Below are 24,039 nucleotides of genomic sequence, written 5' to 3'. Positions count from 1 at the left end.
CGCCGAAATGCCAATGATAATGCCAATGAATATCGCCAATGGTCAGCACCAATGAATTATCATGAGAATGGGTCGTCAAACGAAAAAGCTAAATGCAAGGATTACGACAAACCATAGTGGCAATGATGATCTACCTTGTATAATGTAGGAAAAGCGTTGCTATAAGATTGAGTTATGCGACCAAGCCAAGACTAAACAACAATGATAAGTGCTAAAAGTCGATGGATATCATCGTAAAGCCAAAATAAGCTTATCTTATCAAAATTGCCATTATCACCAAGCTAATATTATTTTAAATATAATATGAATATTGGCAAAATGCTATCAGCAATGATGAAATGTCAATTATTGATTTAAATGGCATGTAAAGTCAATAACAACGATGGAAACTTATCATTTAAGGTAGTTAAGTCAAGCCTTATGCAGCCAACTATGCAGAAGACCTATCATTGATAGTGACATATATGTGTCATTCGGGCAGCAGTGGAGTCTGTGGCCCTTAAAATCCCATAGAGAGCTTCATATGCACCTATGTAGGTGATTGACGAAGTAGTCATGTAAGACCCATGTCATCTGTATAGTTTCAAGCAGTGTAATAGGGATGGCCAGAGGGTGCCCCTTGTGAATAGGTTTGACCTTGTAGGTGAAGAAAAAGTGATTTTCCGAAGCAGGATAACTCCCTAAATTCTTGGTTTGATTTCAGTAGTAACGCATGGGAGCAAGTCTCTGAAGCAGGAGACTCTCCACTGATGGACTGGCAACCTTGGATTTAGTACCCTAACGGTAGCCTTGCACACCCCACAAACTCTAGAGAGTTACTGTGGGCAACCCTATGCGTAAATCCTATCAAGTCCACAACCCTGGTAGCTTCACCGGGCCCCTCTAATAAATCAAGGTCTGTGAAAACTCCCCTGCCGCGATAAGCCCCGCGAACTCTAGAGAATTACAGCGGCCATTCGTGTAAGACTAACTCCAACTACTTATGAGTTTAAACTATGGTTGCTCCAACTACTTATGAGCCTAAACTGTGTGTGCAACTAACTGAAATTGAAATTTAGTCCCGCCCATTTTGGATATCATTTAGGTAATGTTATTCTAACCATTATCATAATTTATCACTCAAGTTCCACATATCCATCAAATATACTTATGAGAATTACTCAAGTTCAAAATGATGCAATAATAAGATAAATATATGCCACATGAAGATATGGCATTAAGATAGATAAGTTTCATATAAGGTATATAAAGAGAGAGTCATATTTCTTGTTCAAAATGTACTCATGTTAAACTTAATCGAATGTATTTACTATTGTTCTATTCTGAAGAGGATAAGCTTTCAATGACTATATGCTTGTTCTTTCGAAGAGAGCGATGGTGCCTGTCTGTCTCTTGTCTTCTTGACACCTCAGAAAAATGTCTTTCACAACTTGCAAAGGAGGAGGAGGATGAAATTACATGGAATTATCGTCTTCTTCTGAAAAGTTTTGAGATTCATGGGTACTTTGCAGAGATACTTCAAAAGCTATCCAACCATCAAGATTGTCGGCCAATAGTGCTTCATGAGAAGTATGTTCTAAAGAGATCATTGTATAGAATTGACCAGAACAAGGGGAATCGTTAGTTTCCTTGTAATAACCAATGCTTGGGTCTTCTTGATGATTCCTTAGTTGAGGTGGATGAATGAATACGACATGGTCGGCTGAATAATATCTGCGCACCAAATAGTACTGGTGGACCCACCAACGCATCTAAGAATAGGAAGAGTGAACTGGGTATCCTTGACCTAAGAGTATAAATTGAGATCCAATGTTAACACTCAAGGGTTGTCTCCATATCAAAGCCTAGTTATATGGTCCGATGCCACAGTTCCTCATAGATTTGGTCACCATATCACAAGTTGCCAGCACAGTTTGGTCAAATCCGAACTGATGGGCAAATCTGCTTGGATAGTAGGGTTCACCCCAAAACGTGATGCCTTCTCTTAAGGGAAGAGTACTCGATCTGATGGAAATGAGGAATGAGTGCTTGCCATGAGAGATGCTATCATTATCAACAGCTTCTATGCCTTCTGGATGAATAGTGAAAGGGAAATGATGAAAGTCAATAGAATCGCCATCTTCTATTTTACGAGTAACCCAACCATTTGTTTTTTCAACCATCTTTCTCAGTTGGTAGTGTTGGAGAGGTAGTCGATGAGGATCTAAATATGCTTTCGGGGGGTCATCAAAAGTCTAAGGAAAGTATATTCCCAGCCAACTCATAAAGAAATGCCAAGGAACGTAGATCGGGAAAGGTTGGAGTGATGAATCTATGGGCCCAAAAATTATGTCACCAAAAGCATGATATAAGGAACATAGAACTGAAGGAGCTAGTGAATGCTTCTGGCCCTCAGCCATGGTGCCAGCAGCTACAAAAAGTGATGGTCTAATGACTTGTTCCAAATGAGGGAATATTACCAAACTTAACCAATAAGCTAGAAAGGCAACCAATTCACAAGAGTGACTATATTTGGTAGCAGTTGCAATATTCTCACGAATGGTTTTAAGATTCTTATGGTTGTAGCCTACAAAGATGTAAAGGTAAAATAACAAGGTTATTTTAGAAGAAAGATGAAGATTTGAAGAGAAAAGAATTAAGAGAAGAGAAATATACCGTAGTCTATGAGAGAAATGAGCCAACCATTCAAGAGGAGTGATACGTTCAGGATGGGGAAAATTAACCAATTCGCTAAAAAGTTCTAGAGTAGTTTTTGAAATCTTGGATTCGTTGTTTTCTACAGAAGCACGAGACAATTCTTCATTCGAAGGGATATAAATGTCAAGGATGTCGCCCATGATAGGAAGGCCTACCATACAACAAAGATCCCATAATGTAATGCTCTTCTCACCTAGAGGAAGATGGAATGAGTTGGTTATGGGAGACCAAAAGTTAAGAAAGCCTCTGAAGATAGCTGTGTTTCTATAAAAATGCTTCGATGTGGCTATGATAGCATCATAAAGATTAACTTGTTCCAAAATGACCGCATGTTTTTGCGCAACAGCACGGGCCCATGCACTATGAAAATCTTGAGGAGACAGGAGACCCTTGACTATGAAATCATTTGTCCTCCAAGGGGTACGATTGATAAAGAAATATTGATGAGCAGTCTCAAAGAAATGAGTTGGAAAAGGTTGGCGAGAATCATGGCAAGGTTGTAGAAATTACATTTTATATATCATGCCACCTTTCTGGTGCGAATCCTTTCCCTCTATCTGGCCTTTCAAGATTCGAGGTTCTCTCACGATCCAATTATCTATGAAGAAAAGGCAGCTTTGGTGGGTAGAAGGTTCACTATGAGGGATCGACCAATGCCATCGAATATTCATGGGATAAGAGATAGTTTTATCCAAATAGGGGTGATGAAATTCTAGCAGTTTCTCATTAATATCTACACATGTCCAAATATGACGAGGGAATTGTTCGTTTAAGGAGGAAATCAAAGGATACCCTTTTCTGGAGGAGGAAACCTTTGAAGGATTCATGATGATAAAGAAGGGAAAAGTTAAAGAAATTTTTACAGAGTTTTGAGACAAAATTTATTGCACCAAGGGTGAATGAGTTGCGCAGCCGAGTTGTGCGTGACAGTAGCGCGGATAATCTACACAAAAAGAGTTTGGTTCGAAAATGGAAATTTGGAGTGATGAACAGTTGAATCGACCAATATTTATAGGCTTGGGGTAATGTCAAAGAGTTGCACGGGGAAGAAAGATGCACGATGAGCGAGTTGCGTGGGATCGGGCAACTCAGATTTTCCATGACAAAGTTTGATCCTTCAAAGTGATTCAGAAAGAATCAAATTTTGATTTAAGGGGGCATCTGTTGGGGCACAAAAAATGATCAAGGAAAGAAAGAGGGATGAAAGAAACAAAGAGTAAGTTGCGTGGGATCTAAGTTGCGTGAGACCTGAGTTGCGCGGGTCTATGCAACTTGCTAGAGTTCGCTGAGACGGGCAAGTTTTGTCAGGGTAAAGCATCTAATGATACGAAGTGTGGCTCATGGCACAAGAATCGAGGGTTCACACGTGTGGAAGCCTATAAATACCCCCTCACCCTCTCATTTGAGGGATTGGATGTTCAAGAGATCAGTCTCTCTGACAGGTATTAGCGGCGGAGAGAAGGGAAGAAGGGAGACCGCACAACTCATAATGAGTTGTGTGGGTTCGCTCAACTTGTTGACCACATAGCTCATAATGAGTTGCGCAGGTTCGTGTAACTTGTTGGCCGTGCAACTCTGGGATGAGTTGCGCAGGTTCTCTTTGGAGCGGTTACCATGCTGAAATTTCTGAAAGACGATCAAGCTATTTTAATATTTCTAAGGGATCCCAATAGGGGAAACCCGCACAACTTGTCTCCCTTGGAGATTTGATAAGTACGCGCCGGAATGCTATCGAAATCTACATTTTGATTATGCTTGATTTCATTTTTTCTTTTCTTTGTTAAGAGACTCTATCTTAGAATTAGAGGATTAAGAGGATGCAATGAACTCAGAATAAATAAGAAATTCTCCCAAATCAAAATGCATTTAATTTTTGGTCAAAACAATAGGGACAACATCTTCCCTATCGAATGCAAACCCCTCGTGAGAATTGAGCCCTCTAGGCCTTTTTCCACTGAATCTGCTTCTAGGCTAATTCAATTCTTCTTTACATTCCAACCTTTTCCCCCCTGAGTCTCTTGTCTCTTGACTTCTCTTTTCATAATCTATAGTATTCACATTCATCCGGTTAGGTCCCCTCATAGCTGTCTCATAGTGAAATGCTGGCATCTTCGTAGTCATCAACTCTAAGGCATGGGCCTTAGTGGCTAGGTCACGGAAAGTCTTAATATCGTCACTTGTGAGCCTAAACACGATTCCCATTTCCATGGAATTTAAGCACATCTTGATTTGTTCCTTTTCTTCTGGCAGTTGCCTACACGAGGCTCCCAATGTCTTTCATATGTCTATAAACTTCTCCACTGGTTCCCCTTCTCTCTGTCGTACTGAAGCCAATTCCTTAATGCTGACATCGTGCTCTGAAGAGAAGAAGTTTGACATAAAGGTATCCTGCATCTGCTCCAAAGTGCGTATCGATCCCGAAGCCAAACTAGAATACCACCGAAATGCTTTACTTGTCAGAGATGATCTGAACAAACATAGGCAATACTGTGGTGTCGTAGAGAAATTCCTCATACTAGTAATAAAATGCATCAAATGCTCCTCCGGCGACCCTTCTCCATTAAAATTTTGAAAGTTCAGATGCTTAAAGTTAACTAGGAACGGGACATCCTCTACTTCCGTGGATATGGCATCTGATATCTGAACCAACCAACATTCTCAAGCTCCCTCTCAATTCTGATAGCCTCCTCGATGACTTGCCACACTTCCTCTTGTGTTACAGTTCTTACTGCTGGGACAGACCCAAGTGATGCTGCCCCAGGTGGTTGAAAGCCAGCGGGTTGGTTCTCTTGCCCATTCACTGTGCCCATCATTAGGGGAGCCACCATCTGGGCTACATTGTGTGAAAGGGTTGCTAAGGCTTCTCTGAGATTTCTACATTCCTCCATCAGTCTTCTCTGTACTTGCGCCATTTCATTCATATGGTCCTCTGTAGTTGGCATAGTTTCTTGATTTATTCTGACCATATGTACTGCAATTTCTCCACTTCCGGATGAAGCTGTAGTCGGAGTGGGACGAGAATATGCCGATGTGATAGGACTTACGAAGAGAGGAGTCTCATTCCATTTTTCCACACTTCCACTACCGCTGATTGATCGGGGTGATACAAAAATCGGTGAACCTACAAGTAGCTCCTTACCTTTCTGCTCTTTTGTCCACCTGACTCTTGGGGTGACCAAGGTTGGGAACTTACGCGCCGTTAACTGCGAACTTGTTTGCTCAGGATATATTGTAGGAGGGGCGAGTTCAAGGTTCTTCCTAACACTGTTACGCGTTATCAATCCCCTAACCCTTGGCGAAGGTAAGCTCATTTTGGGGCCTCTTGCATTTCGAGCTCTTATCCTTCGAGACATCACAACAGTCCAGTCCTGATCACCTTCTGGTGTTTCGGGTGAAGCTGACACAACTCCAACCGTTGTTCCGGTTAGGTCGTTTTTACTTGTGGGAGACTAGGTTTTATGCCTTGAAGACTGGTTCGATGCATATTCCACTATGAATCTAGTTATAGTGAAATAGAAGTTCACCTTTCTCATAGAGATTTCCATTGGTTATGGTTTATAGTTTGATCTTTTCACCTTCAATACAAAACATAGGATTAAATCATAATTAGTATTTGAAAGATAATGTAATCTATCTGAGAGATGAAGGGGAGGATGTTCCCACTGAGAGTCGCCATTTTAGCATCGGAAAGACGCCAAACTACAATGAAAGTTCTATAACACTCTCAATGTTATTATCAAATAACATAAATTTCCCCAGTAGAGTCGCCATTTTATTTTGAACAAGAAATAAATGCATTCGAATTGGGGAGATTATCTTATTTAAGCATAATAAAGAAAGTGTATAAAGAACAATCAATATATTATTAATAGTGAATTCATTTACATCCTCTAGTATCCCTTGATTCTAAGATAGATTATTTAAAATACAAAAATTGATGAAGTTCGAATGTCGAATCTGAGTATCAAATTCGGCAGCATTTTGACATTTGCTTTAATCATCTCTCTAGGAGGAATGGTTGTGCAGGTTTGATCATTTGATCTTTCCTTGTCACTTATACAAAAAGAGAGAAGTTGAAGCAATGAAGGTTGCATTTGATGATTTTAGCAACATTTCGGCCCTTTTCATTATTAGTTGTATAACTGCCTAGTTGTGCGACCTGCACAACCAACTACCGCGCAACCACTTTGCAACTCTTCTCCCTCACCTTTAACTTCTTCCGGAGCTTCGACCTTCTTCCAAAATTCTTCCAATCCCCAAATGAGAGGAGGAGTGGGGTATTTATGGGCCTTCATACGTGTGAAACCTCGATCTTTGTGCCATGGGGCCCACCTTACATCATATCCAACCATTCATACAGACTATTTCTAATCATGTTTACACGACCCGTGCAACATGCTAAGTTGTTTTGCGTGACCCGCGCAACCAACTCTTTACATAAAGTTCACTATGTGACCCGCACAACCAACTCATCACATAAAGTTCACTCCACGACCCGTGCAACCAACTCATCACATACAATTCACTTTACGACCCGTGCAACTAATTTATTGTGTCTTTTCATGTTCATCTTTCTTCTTCATTTCTCCTCAAATCTTGACCCCTTTAATCTTCTTTCCTCTCTCTCTCTGTCTCTCTGTGTGTGTGTGTGCTCCAACACCTTTGGATATGCATTTTTTAGTGAAGCACTCATGAGTAGTTTCACATTTATAAAAAATAAATTGAAACATTTGGCATAAATTATTTACATATGCAAAAAAATGAGGTATATATCATCATTTGATTTTATTTTTTTTGAAAGAACTGAATATTGTTAAAGCCCAAAGGGCAAAAGAAAAGCACAATAAAAGACAAAATGATGGGATCTACCATCATTTGATATTGACTAATTATCATTATGCTATAAATCAGTGATAAGCATGATGGTAAAAAATGATAATAAATCAAAGAAATACATTTTGGTTTAGTGAACTTATCACCTGCTGCAACTTGTGGTGCCATACCATCTTTCTGCTAGCATGTCACTTGTGTAGGACATCCATTACATGAAAACAGTAGGCCCACCATGAAGATTACCCTTCCTGAAAATGAGGCCAATTTACTCTCTAGGGGCCACACCTGTAAGTTGAGCCGGATCATCAATTGTCCATTAATTCCAAAGGCATGGCCTATCTAATGCAATAAATGATGGAACTGACATGTTATAGTGACATCATACCTGGAAGTAATGACATTAGCAACTTACCACTCCTTGTGTAGTTGATCAGCTGAACGGTGATTTCCTTCTGTGAAGAAGTCATTTATCAAATGATGGTAGATCCCACTTGAATCAGCCCTACTTTTAAACCTGCAGTGAAGAAGTCATCTCCCTCAGAACAACTAACCATAGAGGTTAATAAAGCTATAACAATTCCAACTTCTCAATTACCAATCATCATTGAAAATTGAGGCAGATACAAATCCCTGGTGTACCACACGACAGAAAAACAATGGTGATTGAACACCCACCATTGAAAACTTTGCTAGATCCACAGTAATGTTTATTTGCCATCCAACCTGTTGATGAGTTCACACAGACTAGGATGAAGGGAAAACACAAATAATAGCTTGATCCAAACTTTCATAGACCCCAAGAAGTTTTTTATGGTGGGAATTCAATCCCCACTTGTGTGGCAAAACAGATGAACAGCGTGGATATACAACATGTACATCAAGGCGGGTCCCATGGTCAGGGCCTCATCCACTAAGCTATTAACCCTGCCTCACCTAACCCACGCTCAGATAGACCAACCAAAGGCATTTTTGAGAAATCACTCTCAAAGTTTTTTATGGTGGGAATTCAATCCCTATGCTCAGATAGCCAAATGAGCAAGTTAGCTTGGATGAAAGAGTCAAGGAAACTAGAGTTAGCATGTTTTAAAACCTCCATTTTGAGAAACCCCCTTTGAGGAAGTGTGTCCAAATGGACCCTTACCTTAGCCTTTGTTTTTTCTCTAGAGTGTTGTTGTATCTTATCTTAACTGTCAGTTTGTAGGCCACTGATTGAAGGTTAATGCCTTAGGGTCCCATCCATAGTTGGGCACATTAGATAAACGGCCTGGATCACAAAAGCATCAACACTTCCAAGGACTGGAATATCAGCAAGGCATATGTCCTGATGCATCGAGGGACCCAATAGTTCATATGCAAACCTATTATAGTAGAGGTGGATTGTAAAATGTACCGTTGGAAAGTAGGCATAGTCAAATGTTTCGATCTCACTAATACCACTGACTCCCTCAAGAAGGTTATTGTAGAACACATCTAGCTCGTGACCTACTGGGGTCACCACACCCATCCCTGTCACAACAACCCTCCTTTTCCTTATTAGCGGTCTCTTCTTCGCATAGACTTCCTTCGCAGGCTGAACAACTACATTCATTGCTTTTCCCACAGCAACAATAATTGAATTAAACAAAGCCAACCACTCGGCATATACACATCTATAGAAAAAATGATCCATAACAGCCCTGTTACGGTCCAAAAATAGTTTTTTCAAAAAATAAAAAGAGTTACAACCCACATCATAACAGTGATGACAGTGGCTGTTACAGCCACCATACCGTTATGGAACACCTTGATGAGAGAGAGAGAGAGAGCAAATCTAGATAAAGTAGCACCACATTGCTTCAGATTGATAAGAATCATAAAACCACTATACGTGTGTGTGAAGACTTAGTCACTGAAACAACTCCATGACTAGAAAAAGCCAAAAATAGACTATTGCAATCCAATTCAAATAAGAGAAAGCAAATCTGAATAACCATATAAACACCATAGAGCACGGCAGTTGAAATCACAGCCTCTTCTTACTACATATTTCAATCTAAAATCTTGATGTCTTCTTTAAAACCATAATTACAAAAACTTGAACAAAACCCACTAAAATAGCCCACATGAAAATGATATTGCAATCTGGCTACTCACACAAAACAGAGTATAAAGGAAATCATGACATTTTCTGCTTACATTCATGGTAAAATATGGGTGTCATTAAGACCATAATTAAAATCATAATTAAATTAAGCTTAATCCAATTGCTAACAGATCATTATCACATACCCAAATGAAAAAAAATTAAAAATTGAAATCATAAAACCACTAAAATATCAAAAGATTAAATACATAAAGTAACTAAAAACTCAAGAAACCAAAAAGAAAAACAAGAAAAACACCAAAGAACATGAAATTGCAACTACTGTTTTCAAGAAAACATTGCAAAACATACAATCGAAAATAGAAACCTTGTAGATTGAATGCATCAATCTAAAATCCACAGACCACCTAAAGAATGATTAACATAACTAATTACATGAATTTAGCTTCATTCAGTCATTAAACCAATCACTACCCACATACCTGAATAAACTGCTCTGATTGAAAAAAAAATAAAAAATCCAATACCAGAAAATCCAACCAACTGCATGCAAGGAAATGAAATTGCAATCCCATTACTCGTGCAAATACAACACGCCGTACAATCAAAATCTTGATCTTTCCTCATCACATCCATCGATCTAAAATCTGGTTGTCTTAGGAAAAACCCAGTTCAAATCACCAATTACACAAACAAATCTAAATCCAATCAATAAAACCATGTTGAGTGCACACATCCAAATTTAAAGAACAAAATGATCAAATTCAATGAAAAATTCAAATAATTACCTGCAGCCCCCACTTGATTCATCCACCTTTCCCAGCGAGTGGGGCCCACCTTCGATCCAAGCGGTGAGAATCCAACCTTCCCAAATTGTGACATGCCCTTTGAGCTATAATACTCCTCACACAGCTTAAATGCGAGGCAGGAGCTCATCAACCCCTGGAGACTCAATTCGCAAAATGTCGACATCAAGTCCTTGGGGCAACCATCTGTCCTCTTCTTCCTCCTAACTCGCAGAATGTCGACATCTGAGTGAGAGAGAGAGAGAGACCAGGGTTTTGAAAATGCTAGCGAGAGAGAGGGAGAGGTTGGGAAACGGAGAGAGGGGAATTGAGCCAAGAGAGGGGGAGAGAGTGAGGGAGAGCGGGAGATCGAGAGAGGACGAGGGAAAGGGAGAGGCTGAGTGCGAGAGAGAGAGGTTGAGGGAGCCTAGGAAATGGAGAGAGGGCAAAGGAAAAATTGTTTTGGGAGATATGTGCTCGGGAGAAAAGGGTGGACGGAATTTTTATTTTGGGGGAGGAGCACATGACTGACGACCCTTTAAGACCGTGGGTTTTAGGACCGTGGAGCCCACCATGATGTATGTTATTTATCCACTTTGTCCATTAATTTTAAAATATTATTTTAAGGGTTGATGCAAAAAATGAGTTAGATCAAAGCTATAAGAAGACCACACAACATATTAACAATAAAAATTTAATTTTTATTATTTTTTATGGTGTCGTCCACTTAGACCTTTAATCTACATAATTTTTGGGCTCATCCACTGAAATTATTATCAAAATTGATGGGCGGCTTAGATCAAACATATATATTCCAATGGGCCCCATGGAGTCCCTTAAGCACCATCAATATCTAATAAGGTTTTGGCGAGGACATAGGTTTTAGCTACAGATAAATTGGGTTTTAACTATGGATTAAATCTGTAGCATAACTGCTACATATTTAATCCGTAGTAAAAAACTTTCAATGTCGATGGTCTGTTCTCGATTTTTTGATAGTGATGGCATCGTTGGAGTTGTGGAAACTGCATAAGCAGTTAGACGAGTTGCACAAGTTAGGATTTATTTGTCCGAGCAGTTCGCGGTGGGGAGCACCAGTACTCTTCTTTAGGAAAAAAGATGACTAGTTGAGGCTTTGTGTGGATTGTCGCGAGCTCAACAAGGTCATGATTAAGAACAAGTACCCGCTTTCGAGGATCTATGATTTGTTTGATCAACTACAGGTTGCATAGTTCTTTTCGAAGATAGACCTATGGTCCAGTTATCATCAAATTCGAGTCCGAGAGGAGGATATTCCAAAGACAACATTTAAGATACGCTATGGTCATTTTGAGTTTCAGGTCATGTCCTTCGGACTGACCAATGCGCCTGTCATATTCATGCAATTGATGAATGAGGTCTTCTGCCCATATCTCGATTAGTGTGTTGTGGTATTCATCGGCGACATTCTGATATATTCGAGGACCCGCGAGGACCATGAGAAGCATTTAAAGATTGATTTGTAGACCCTCTATGCACACCAGCTTTATGCGAAGATGGAGAAGTGTGAGTTCTAGAAGGAGGAGGTGAAGTTCCTCGGTCACATGGTGATGAGGAAGGGTGTCGCAGTGGACCCCTTGAAGATCGATATAATGCATCAGTGGGGCCAGCCCACGAATGCATCTGAGATCTGTAGTTTCCTTAGTTTGGCAGGCTACTACTGATGTTTTATTGAGGGATTCTCCCGTATTGCAGCCCTGTTGATCAGGTTGACTCGGAAGGGCGCTGAGTTTATGTGGAGTGATGCATCCGTGCGAGCATTTGTAGAGTTGAAGGAACGCCTTACGTCTGCACCTATCATCACTCTTCCCTCTGGAAGTGAAGGATTTGTAGTATTTACTGATACTTCACATATTGGTTTGGGTGCTGTCCTGATGCAACATGGGAAGTCAGTGGCCTATACGTCTTGCTAGCTCAAGGTCCATGAGCTGAACTACCCCACATGTGATTTAGAGTTAGTTGTAGTAGTCTTCGCACTAAAGGTGTGGAGGTACTATCTTTATGGGGTGAGGTTCGAGCTCTTCTCCGACCATAAGAGCTTGAAGTATCTCTTCTCTCAGTCTGAGTTGAATATAAGGCAGAGATGTTGGATCGAGCTCCTGAAGGACTATGATTTTTATCTTCAGTACCACCCTAGCAAGGCGAACATGGTGGCGGATGCTCTTAGCTGTCAGCCATGAGGCTTGGTGGCATATATGATGGTCCAAGAGTGGAAGATGCTCGAGGATATAGTAAAGTATGACTTCGAGTTTGGTCTGCAGTTTACTATCGTTCAGTTACTGCGCCTGTTGATTCAACCCTCTCTTGTCACAAGGGTAATCGAGGCTCAACAGACATACGAATTGTTATAGAATTATCGAGCAGAGGCATATATGAGAGTCAGTCAGATTGGCAGATTGGTTCTGATGGTGGACTTCGTTTCAGAGGCTGATTGTGTGTCTCGGATATTCTAGAGTTACGCAGAGATCTTATAATCGAGGCACATCGATCAAGGTTTTCTATCCACCCTGGCTTGATGAAGATGTACCGCGATATGAGGGCAGTATTTTTGGGCACGGATAAAGCTCCAGATCACCAGTTTTATGGTTGAGTGTGACACGTGCCAGCGTGTCAAGGCCAATCATTAGAGGGCCCCATGTCCATTGCAGCCATTGAGCGTCCCATTGTGGAAGTGGAAGCACAAATCCACAAACTTTATCATGGGTTTGCCAAGGACTCAGCACGTGTTCACCACCCCAAGTATAGGGTTACGATGCAGTAATAATCTTAGTAAGACCAAGGTTGAATCCACAGAGACTGAACCTTTTACATAATCTGAAAGTAACTTGAACTAAAACTAAGAGAAGATGTAATATAAACCAGGAAAATATAAGAGAATAATGGTGAAATATTAAACTAAAACTTGTGAAATTCAAAGGTGGGAAACTAGGGTTTCCAAGGATCCACTTGTAGAGATCAGGGAGATCTATGCTTGATTCACAAACACAACTGCATTTAGAGTCCCATGTTCATCCAGTTGGAAGATATAACCTTAAAAATCAAATATGAACTTCTTTTGATCCAGTTTTCAAGAGATGAGAGGTATGAGAATTAGAATTAATTCCATCATAAAACCATGGCCTTGAGATAAAGTAAACAACAAAATTTAATCAATCCACATCATATCTGAGAGAGTTATGAACGTAGGGAAGGATTCCATCATCAAACCATGTCCAGGAGACAATGGTGAACAATAGGGTTCCTACGCTAACAACCTCGCTAGATGCGCAGGATATACTCAAAGCTACCGCAGATCTAGTATAATTCAAGTCATAGTAAACCATTAAAAAAACTATGAATATTCCATAAAATCAAACTAGAATCAAGGAGAGTTCATTAAACATGAATCAAAGCGATAAAAAACACCCCATCACAATACAAGCTTCCTCTCTTAGCCCTAGTTAAGAGGTTTAGCTAGACATGATCAAGCTAAAGGCTCCTAAAACATCAAAGGAAAGAATATAAACAAACAAAAAAAGGGAAAGGAGAGAAGAACTCCAGCTAGCCATCCACTCTCTCTCCTTCTCTTGCTTTCACTCCACGTCCTTCTTCTCATGTCCCAAAGATATCCTCTCTCTCTCTCTCTCTCTCTCTCTCTCTCTCTCTCTCTCTTTATTCTCCTTTTATAGGCGCTAGAGTCGGTTTAGAGGCGGTGGAGAAGGCGTAAGTGCTGTTTACGCAGCACAGCAGCGTGTGTAACTTTTACGCATCCAGAAAACACAAACCGCAAGAGTCTTGCATTTGATCACATTTTTGGGATGGATGGTCATCCCATCTAGTGATTTGGCTTCATAGCTAGGGTCGTGCCACCCTTTCTCTCCTCTAGACGGTTTGGATCACAGATCCGACTGTGATCATGCACGTAAAGTCTCGTTTTTCTCGGACGTGTGTTACATGCGAACAAGATTGCGCTGAGATGCTCAATGGGCCCCAAAATGATGTTTTCAAAGAAATCCACCCCATCCATTAGATTCATGCAGAAATTTCAGTTAGGAATGGATGGTTTTTCTCAAATTTGGTGTGGCCCAAAGGATTGAATCTTCCCACCGTTCATCCTGCATTTGACGGCGATCTACATGTGTGCACGTGCATGGGACTAAAAAGACTCCATGGGTACGGTCGTGGCCACCCCTTGAGTCGAATGGATGATCTCAATCATCCATCAGGATGGTGGTGATGGCCCACTATGCATCCCAGCGGACACACGTCCATCCACTGGCGAGAATAGTCAGGTCAGCCAGACTTTGACCAGGGATGGGATCCCGTGCGGCTTACGTGCACGTGTGCTGTGTACACGCACATCCCCATGTGGGGTCCATTATGATGTTCGTGATAAATCCACTCCGTCCATCCTCCTTCTCATCCAATTTAAGGGGTTGATACCAAATTTGAAGCATATCCAAGGATCAGGTGGGCCCTAGATCAGTGATTTATGGGTTAATCTGTCCATTGGGCCTCTTCCATAAAGATTCAAGGGCTGAATTTCAACGTGTACGGTTACTTTATGATCCTTAGGCTAGATATAAAATTTCAACCCAAACGGATGGTGGGAACCTTGTGATCTTGCATTTAGGACGATTTTTAGGCATCTTTATCTTCAATCACTTGATTTTCTCGAATCTTTGGTATGTGAATTCTTCAATCTTAATCCCCTAAGATCCGTCCCTTGCTTTGGTGATTATTAAGCATTAAATCCATGCTTTTAGCACCCTTTTCAGTCCAGGCTCCTAAATTCACCTTACAACACAAACATGATTAAAACAGGACGTTAAACATTATCATGTACATAAAACCATGTGATAATTAGGATCTAATATGTAATATTTGACCCTCAACACAATCCCCAACCAGCATTTTGCTAGTCCTGAGCAAAGTATGCGAAAAATATTTTTAGAATTACAGGACAATTTCTATAAACTCGAGTGATTTTTGAAAAGCAATCCAGTCAACAATCCAGTCAATAGAATTCTAAGATTCATGAATGTTGGGCATTATTTTCTCCTAAACTTAAGCACACGATAAACTTCTTAGTCAAGTTTAAAGTATTAATCCATCGATTAGAACAATTCTAAACTTTGAGTTCCATGAGTGTATAGTGTAATCTTGACTTATCATCATTAAGAGTCCAATCGTCAATTTTCATGAAAACGTTGATAATCAAACAGAACATTCCTAGATAACACAACCTAAACCAAAACTTGCCTTACAGTTCAACCTTTTTACTCTTACAGCTTTCAATTTTTCCATCGATGGCTTCACGCTGTGTCAACCTTTTTAAAGATCATTAACAGGTAGTCGTTTTCGAACACAACTGTTTTTTAGCTAGGTATTCACTCTTTCTTTTCAATGATCATGATGGAAAAATTCCCTAGGTTGGTTCCCTCCATGCTTAGTGATTACCAAGTTAACCCTTCAATATCAAATTGAAATTTTAATGTGCAAGCTAGATGTGAAATGTGAAATCATGACTCAATCAACGTTTAAAACTTCTAATCATGGAGTAATAATCCAAACTTAACTGTGAAGTTTAACAGGTGACATAATCTAAGAGTCATAAATATCTAACATTAAGTATCTTATACTTCTTAAATCAAGAATATTCTTCAAAATCACTCGAATTCAAAAAAATTTCAGAAAAATTTAAAATTTTGAGAAAACATTGATTAGGTAACCTAATCTCCCATCCCCATCCTAAAATCTACATTGTCCTCAATGTAAAAGATATAGGCATGCAATGAACATGTGATAATGAAAGTAAAGGAGAAGTGATGGAAAGATAGTACCTGACGAGGAGACTGTACAACTTTTTCCAAAGAGATCTCAGCGTGAAGGTGGCTCGGCATAAGAGTTAAACCAACAAAAGCAAATTATCCTACAACAAATGGAAAGTAAACTATCCTAACGACATAAAGCTGACTATCCTAGACATAACACGAAAGCAATAAACTAATCCTAAACTAGGAAAGTTACTCAGTCATGCCACAAGGTTCCTCCTTCGACCAATATCTTGATAAATTTCTCTGTAGGTTTCTTAACAACATCATCCAAAAGCCCTTTTTGCAATAGGCTTCGATGCCCTGGAGTATGAATTTCCAGAGAAATTTATGGACCTCAGCAAAAATTTGTTGTTGAATCGTGTCACGCCCCAAACCCGGAGATCGGACTCACTGGAATCCCGATCGCCAAATCCGGTGCTGACAGCCTCTATAGTACCCCATTCTCAGCTTCCAATGCTCATACGCCAGATTTTGATCCTAGGATCCTACAAGGAGGATTTTTCAATGTACATTTATCTCGTAAGAAGCATAACCACAAGTTTACCCAAATCACAAAGGCAACATCATAATCACATATCCACTAATATAAACTTTGAATACAATGCTGAAAGGTAGTACATATATAAAATAAAATCAAAGCACCAGAAGATAGTTGTACACTCCAAGCTTGACACTGCTGTAACCTAATGCCACCTACACGCATTTATCATGCATAAGCTTATAAAAAGCTTAGAGAGTGGTGTAAGTGTGTGAGTAGTATATGCATGCTCAGAATGTAATATCATAGAAATGGAGATATTGATAAGTCCACAAACCATTCAATATCAAAGTAAGTAGAAATACTGATAAGTCCATGAGTCATACAATATCAGAGTACTCAATACTAATCAGCTATGCAAATGAGGAGTCAAGAGAGCCAAATATCAGATGCCAAGGGTACAATGCAATATGTAATTCTTGCTAAGTCCGTCTAGGCCATATAAGTGCAGAAACATAGCAATCTAAAATGCCATATGCTGAGGATGTAATGCAATATGTGGTCGGAATGAAATGACCAAGCTGCAGTGTGAAGTTGGGATGATAGTACGTGGTATCACAGGCTATGGGGCCTATCACAAAGAACTTCTATCCAAACTAGTCCCATACCTAAATTTGGATAAATAAACTCAATGTGGTAAGCTCCTGATCTTAGGTTAGTAGCGCGCCCCAACCGAAATCCTGGCCATTGCGAAAGTACATATAACAATAGTTGTGCACCACCAGCCCGTGTGGATAGTGACTAAATGAATGAATGAATATGCTGCTGAGTATGTAACTCTCAGTACTATACATCTCTGGGATCATCACTAGGGTCTAATACACTCTACACCCATTGTCGCCCCATCAAGCGCACAACTGGGTAAGTCAATAGACCTCACATCCGCCTGGCTACTAATCAGCTAATATCTAGCGGACACATCGATAGCAGACCCATTCATGAGTTGGTCAAACTCAACCTAGTTATGCCTACTCCCTCGGGCAGGTAAGGCCACACTCCCACCCAACAGATCACAACACAGTGGGAGATGCGGCCTACTGGTATACGGACCTCATGCGCTCATATATATCCACTCGGTCTTGACGTTGGGGCATCCTCTAGTACCAAGAGGGTTTAGGAATTTTCACCCAGGGCCATCTATGGCAACTGGATGCTAATAACAAATTTTCGGTGTCCCATCTGGCCATCCACGATATGCTTGTGGAGACTACAGCCCTGATGTCACTAAGGCGTACAGTAATCACAATACACTATGCAAGGCGCATGAGTTATACAAGTCTACGCATACCGTGCGCTTATGCGAGATAACCTCCGTCTATCAGAGAGTCTCATAACAACCCACCCATTGACATATGTAATGGTCAACCGCATCTCATAATAAACATGCAGATGATGCGTATGGGCATGTATCATGATGTTATGTTGTCATATATTCATAATCTGTATCAATAACTGACATCGACAATCAACTTCAACAATGTGGACATTTAACCAACATTGCCCCCAAGGAATGGCCCACATAAAGCCTAACATATAATGGACCCATGGCCTCACATAAGGGCTAAATATACAATACCATGGGCCTCACTTGAGAGCTTAATACAGATCACGATGGGCCTTTCACATGGGCCTAACATACATCACAATGAGCTTCATCGCCCATCCCTCAAATGCATCATAATGGGCCTCATCATGTAGACCTCATCTAATCGGCCTCCACAATCGAAATCAGAACTGGCCTCAACAATCAGCCTCGATAATTGGAATCGGCCTTGACAATTAGAATCGGTATTGATATTCAGAATCAACTTTGACAATCGCCTAAACAATTAGAATCGGCCTCGATAATCAAAATCAGCCTCGATAATCGGAATCAGCCTCGATATCTAGCCTTGACAATCGGAATTGGAATCGGAATCCGCCTCGACAATCAGAATTGGTATCGACATTCGGAATCGGCCTCGACAATTGGAATCGAAATCGGCCTCGATAATCGGCCTTGACAATCGGAATCGAAATCGGCCTCAACAATCAGCCTCGACAATCGGAATCGGCCTCGACAATCGGAATCGGTATCAACAATTAGAATCGGCCTCGAAAATCAAAATCGGCCTCCCTCAACAATCTGACTTGGCCTTGACAATTTGACTCGACCTTGACAATCAGAATCAGAATCAACCTCGACAAACTAAGTCAGCCTCGACAATCAGCCTCGACAATCAGAATCAGAAACGGCCTCGACAAACTAACTCAGCCTCGACAATCGGAATCAGAATCGGCCTCGACAATCGGAATCGGAATCGGAATCAGCCTCGACAATCTGACTCGACCTCGACAATCGGCCTCGACAATCAAAATTGGAATCAACCTCTACAATCTGACTCAACCTCGACAATCGGAATCGGAATCGGTCTCAACAATCTGACTCGGCCTCGACAATTAGAATTAAAATCGGCCTTGGCAATTTGACTCGGCCTTGACAATCAGAATTGGAATCAGCCTCGACAATCTGACTCGGCCTAAGGGAAGGTCACAATGTAGACATTTAACCATCATTGCCCATCAATGTGGACATTAAACCATCATTGCTTCGAAGGCATGGCCCGCCATAATCATCATTACGTACATCATGGAGTAATCACACATCGCAATGGACCTCATGTACATCACATTCAGCCCCATACAAAGGCCCCACATACGTCTCATTGGGCCTCACTCATGGCCCTTATATCCATCACATTGGGCCTCAACCCGTGGGCCATCAAATACATCAAGTGGATCGCATCCACGGGCCGCATCAATGGGCCTCATATATATCGAGTCGGCCATGTCACATGGGACGCACCAGTGGGCCTCGTATACATCAAGTGGACCACGTCAACGGTTGTCGCCAATGGGCCTCATATACATCAATTGGACTGCATCAATGGGCCGCACTAATGGGCCTAATACATTTCACAATGGGCCTTGCCCATAAGCCACAAATACATCACAATGGGCCTTACCCATGGGTCTTAAATTCTAGCAGGTGGGCCCCACCAAATGGGCCTTGTATATATCACATCGGGCCTCACTCATGGGCCTAATATACATCACAATGGCCCTCTCCATCTGGGCCTCACATACATCACACTGAGCCGCACAGCAGGTGGGCCCTGTACAACTAGCAGGTGGGCCTGCACCTCCCAAATGGGCCCACCAGATGAATAACATGGATGTACAACACATACGCCAAGGTAGAAAGATCATTTGGACCATGCCATAATTAGCAGTGGAGATAATGATTTTCACTATTTAAAATTTTGGGGCCCACCATAACATTATTTTCCATCCAGTATGTTCAAAAGGTCACAAAGACCTGAACTAAGAGGAAAACAAATTTCATATCCATCCAAAACTTATGACCCCAAAAAGGTTTCAATGGTAGACATTCAAATCCCACTAGTTTTTACGGTGTGGTCCACCTGATCAAGGGCTGGACACAACACAATGTGGCCCGCCATGATGTATTTTAAGATCCAACCTATTCATAAGTTAACTTAGAGATAGATGAAGTGAAAACAAATATCAGCTTAATTAGAAACTACTGTGGCCCACAAAAATTAAAACGGTGGATGTCACTGTCCACTATTATTGCAAATGGTGGGGTCCACTTGAAGTTAAGATCTAACTCATTCTTTTACTCATGCCATAAAATGATCTCTCAAACAGTTGGACGGTATGGATACAGCACATGCATCGTGGTGGGTGGTTTATAGACGGACGGGGTGGTTGAAATAGGTGGGACCCACAGAACTTGCTGCCGTCAGTACAACAGTTATATAGCTGGTGTGAGGAACCTAGCCAATCTGCTTTCCAAGTCCTGGATTGGACAGAGTGGATATACATGTCAGGGTGGGTCCCCACGGACAGCCTGGCCCACTAATGATTTGAATCTGACTCATTTCGATGGACGATGTGGATTCACACCATACATCAAGGGGGCTACTCAAACTCCTGCCCGTCCAGCTAAATGGATGGACGGTGTGGATAAAACCATACATCACAGTGGGTATCCACCATCCAGATAGCTGGACGGTGTGGATCCACACCATACATCAAGGTGGTCCCTGGATAGATGGATGTAACGGATATAAAACAAATACGTCCAGGTGGGTCCCATGCAGGGCCCACCATACTATATATATATATAATATAATATATTATATTATAATATATGTCAAGGTGGGTCCCATGAAAGGCCCACCATACCATATATTATACTATATATTATATATTATATTATATTATATTATTTATTTATTTATTTATTCAATTATTTATTTAGCTGTTTAGTACACCTTACTGTCAGTTCACACTTCACTGGCCAAGGACGCTGGATGATATGGATTCAACACTTGAATCATGGTGGGTCCCACATGGACGTGGCCTACCAATTTGATCAATCTGATATTTGTGTTTTCCCTACGTATGGCTTGTTCAGACGGAATACCGTGTGGCCCATTCAATGGATGGCATGGATAAGATGCATACTTCATGGTGAGGTCCATCTGGGTGGGGCACACAACCACATCATCACAAAAATGAAAGAGACGGAGAGAGAGAGAGAGAGATGAGTGATGGAGGGACCCCGGCACTATGGGCCCTCCCTTCCATGATTTACAACATGCATCAAGTGTGTCCCATTACATGTGGGCCCACCGATCAAAATCAATGATGGAGATCCTTTCTCCACCAAAATGCATGGTCTAGATTACCCTATTCATACAAAGAAAATAAACATCATGATGGGGTCCATGGAGAATAGCCCCATCATGGAATGATTATAGAATCATGGTGGGCCATCGGCCACACTTAGGGTTCAAAGTGGGATCCATACCATCAATCGGTAGGCCATACTTGGCCCATCATCAAAAGAATGAAATCTAGGCCTAAGAAACACCCACCTTTGATCTTCTTGAACTTCTTCTTCCATCAACGCATCCTAGAGCTCCTAGGGATCCATTTCAACGGTGGAGATGATCTTTGGATGGTGGGATTGGGTGGTAGGGAGGTGGGCCACGCCTAGCTTCTCCATGGAATCCATGGACGTTGGGTGCTTGGGTTGCTTGGGACAATGAGTAGAAAATGAGAGAGAGAGAGAGGATGTAAGGAGAGAGGGATGGGAGGAATGGGTTGTTGTAAGGAAGGGTTGACTTTGGGGATGGGAGAGAGAGGGGTGTCATGCTTTGTTGGTGGGAAAGTGATTGACTAGGTACTTTCTTGTACTTTGATTGATTGATTGATGTGAGGGGTTGTAGAGATTCTCTCAAAATTCGCAATGCGCGGTGTTTTCCTCAAACTAAACGCGGCCCACATCTTCTCGCTTGGGTATCGCCTCGGCGCATAATACACGGCGTCAAAATTGTAGCGACAACACGGTCACTAGGGTACAAGTTTTGGGTTGGGGATATAACTTAGGATCGCGCGCAATTATTGATAACAGATTGCGGGTCGCCGGAATTTGGTCGGGAGGACCGCGGAAGTCTACAGAATGGTATGTGCTAGGATACGGGTCTTACAAATCGCTTGAGGTATCCAAAAGATATATGATTCACCTGTGATAGAAGAAATTTCAATGTTAGTACTCTATGGTGAATGAGAGACTATAAGTAGATTGAATTCAGAAAAATTCTTAGTAGGTGGTGTAGTCTCAACACACTCTGAAGTTTCACTCTTTGGTTCAATTTTCAGCTCCTCCTTTAATGGTAAACATTTAGGATTTAAGGGAGGGGGTTCTTTAGAAGAAGGGTTCTCTCGATCAGTAACAACTACCGAGGTATTGCCTTGCCAGGCATCCACTATGTTTTCTATCATGGGATTGTTTATATCCACAAAGTGTACCAAGCAATCTCTTAAAGAGTCGAAATAATTAGTTGAAGGGAGTTCATTCACCACAACGAGATCTATGATGATATGCCTAATAACTCCTTTATCATCTTCGAGAAGAGAAGTGAACATACTCTCTTGTTCTTGCTCAAGGTGGGAAGAAATTTGTAATACCCTAAAAATCGGGGGTCGAGCAGAAGCTCAACTCCTGAATTCCAATGCATCATTTGTGCAACATAGATAATGATGATTAAATGTTATCCGTATTAGTGCATTAAACATGAGTTGGATTGTACCAAATCAGTATATCATACTCTAGAGACAGTTAAATTATGCAAGTGGAAGACTGTGATAAATATATAGAGCATATAAGTGAGTATAAGTCCCCAAAGTATGAATGTCACTAGGTTAAATAATTGCATGTATAATTTTAAAATTTACAAAATGATAAAGTGTAATTCATCTAATCCATATCCCTGTAGCCCTAGTGACGCAACTCCAAATCTATATAGACCCGCCAGAGAGTTACAGATAGGAGAACTCCTCCTTGTCGTCATCGAAGGTAGGCTCCATCTCGTAAGCCTCGCCATCATCTGAAACTACAATAGAGTCTGGTTGGTGTTTTAAAACACCGTCCCAGAGTGGGAGTGAGTGACCGACTCAGTGGAGCTATAAGGCAAATGTTAATATGTTAACAATTCAATCAAGCAGTAATGAGCAATACAACAAGCATTCCTAATTACTCTTGTTAATGCAAGGATGAGATGCAATAATGATGTATGCCCTTACCTACACTCCCTCTACAACATCATCTCACAGTTGTGCATGCAACACTCTCGCTGTGCTCAACTCCAACACTAAAGGCACATGCAATGCGGTGCATGTGCGTGATTAGCCAAGTTCTTAATTACACCTATTCATGTAGCAGGTTTCAGAAGCTAAGGTACTTCTCTTTATATCATTGAGACAAACAATGATCCATCTAGGGTCGTTAATCCTAGTTAATCACATACGATAGGTAAGTTCATGAGTTTACACTATAGGTTGCTACGAGAGACTCGTCACCTCGGCATAGGCTTAATTCACACTCGAGGTCACTAAGAGAGGCTTGTCACCTGATCGTAGGCCTATTTTATACTCAAGGTCACTAGGGAAGGCTCGTCACCTTAGTGTAGGCCGACAGCTCGAATACGGTGTCCCATACACCACCATATTCATCTCATGAATTTGGGTTGCTCACCGGTCACTACGGGGAGGCTCATCACCCCACCGTAGGCCGACAGCTCGACCATGGTATCTCATACACCACCATGTCTGGCTCATGAGTCTTAGCGAATCGTGGTACCAAGGTTAAACGGGCTTTGCACTAGTAAGTGGTAC

General features: G+C 41.2%; 1 long non-coding RNA gene across 1 annotated transcript in view; it reads right to left on the bottom strand.

Moving 5' to 3' along the window:
• LOC131246875 (uncharacterized) overlaps positions 1 to 9,101 on the bottom strand; it is a 37,673-nt gene extending 28,572 nt beyond the window's left edge. The window contains exons 1-2 of the long non-coding RNA XR_009171534.1: positions 7,943 to 9,101; positions 7,677 to 7,815 (exon numbers count right to left, since the gene is read on the bottom strand). This is a non-coding gene — a long non-coding RNA (uncharacterized LOC131246875). The remainder of the gene's footprint in view (positions 1 to 7,676; positions 7,816 to 7,942) is intronic.
• Between the last annotated feature and the right edge of the window lie 14,938 nt (positions 9,102 to 24,039).

The sequence above is a fragment of the Magnolia sinica genome, chromosome 1 (genome assembly GCF_029962835.1).
Source record: "Magnolia sinica isolate HGM2019 chromosome 1, MsV1, whole genome shotgun sequence".
In the NCBI taxonomy this organism is placed as follows: domain Eukaryota; kingdom Viridiplantae; phylum Streptophyta; class Magnoliopsida; order Magnoliales; family Magnoliaceae; genus Magnolia; species Magnolia sinica.
The sequence above is the reverse complement of the archived record's forward strand: the minus strand, read 5'-3'. Positions and strand labels throughout refer to the sequence as shown.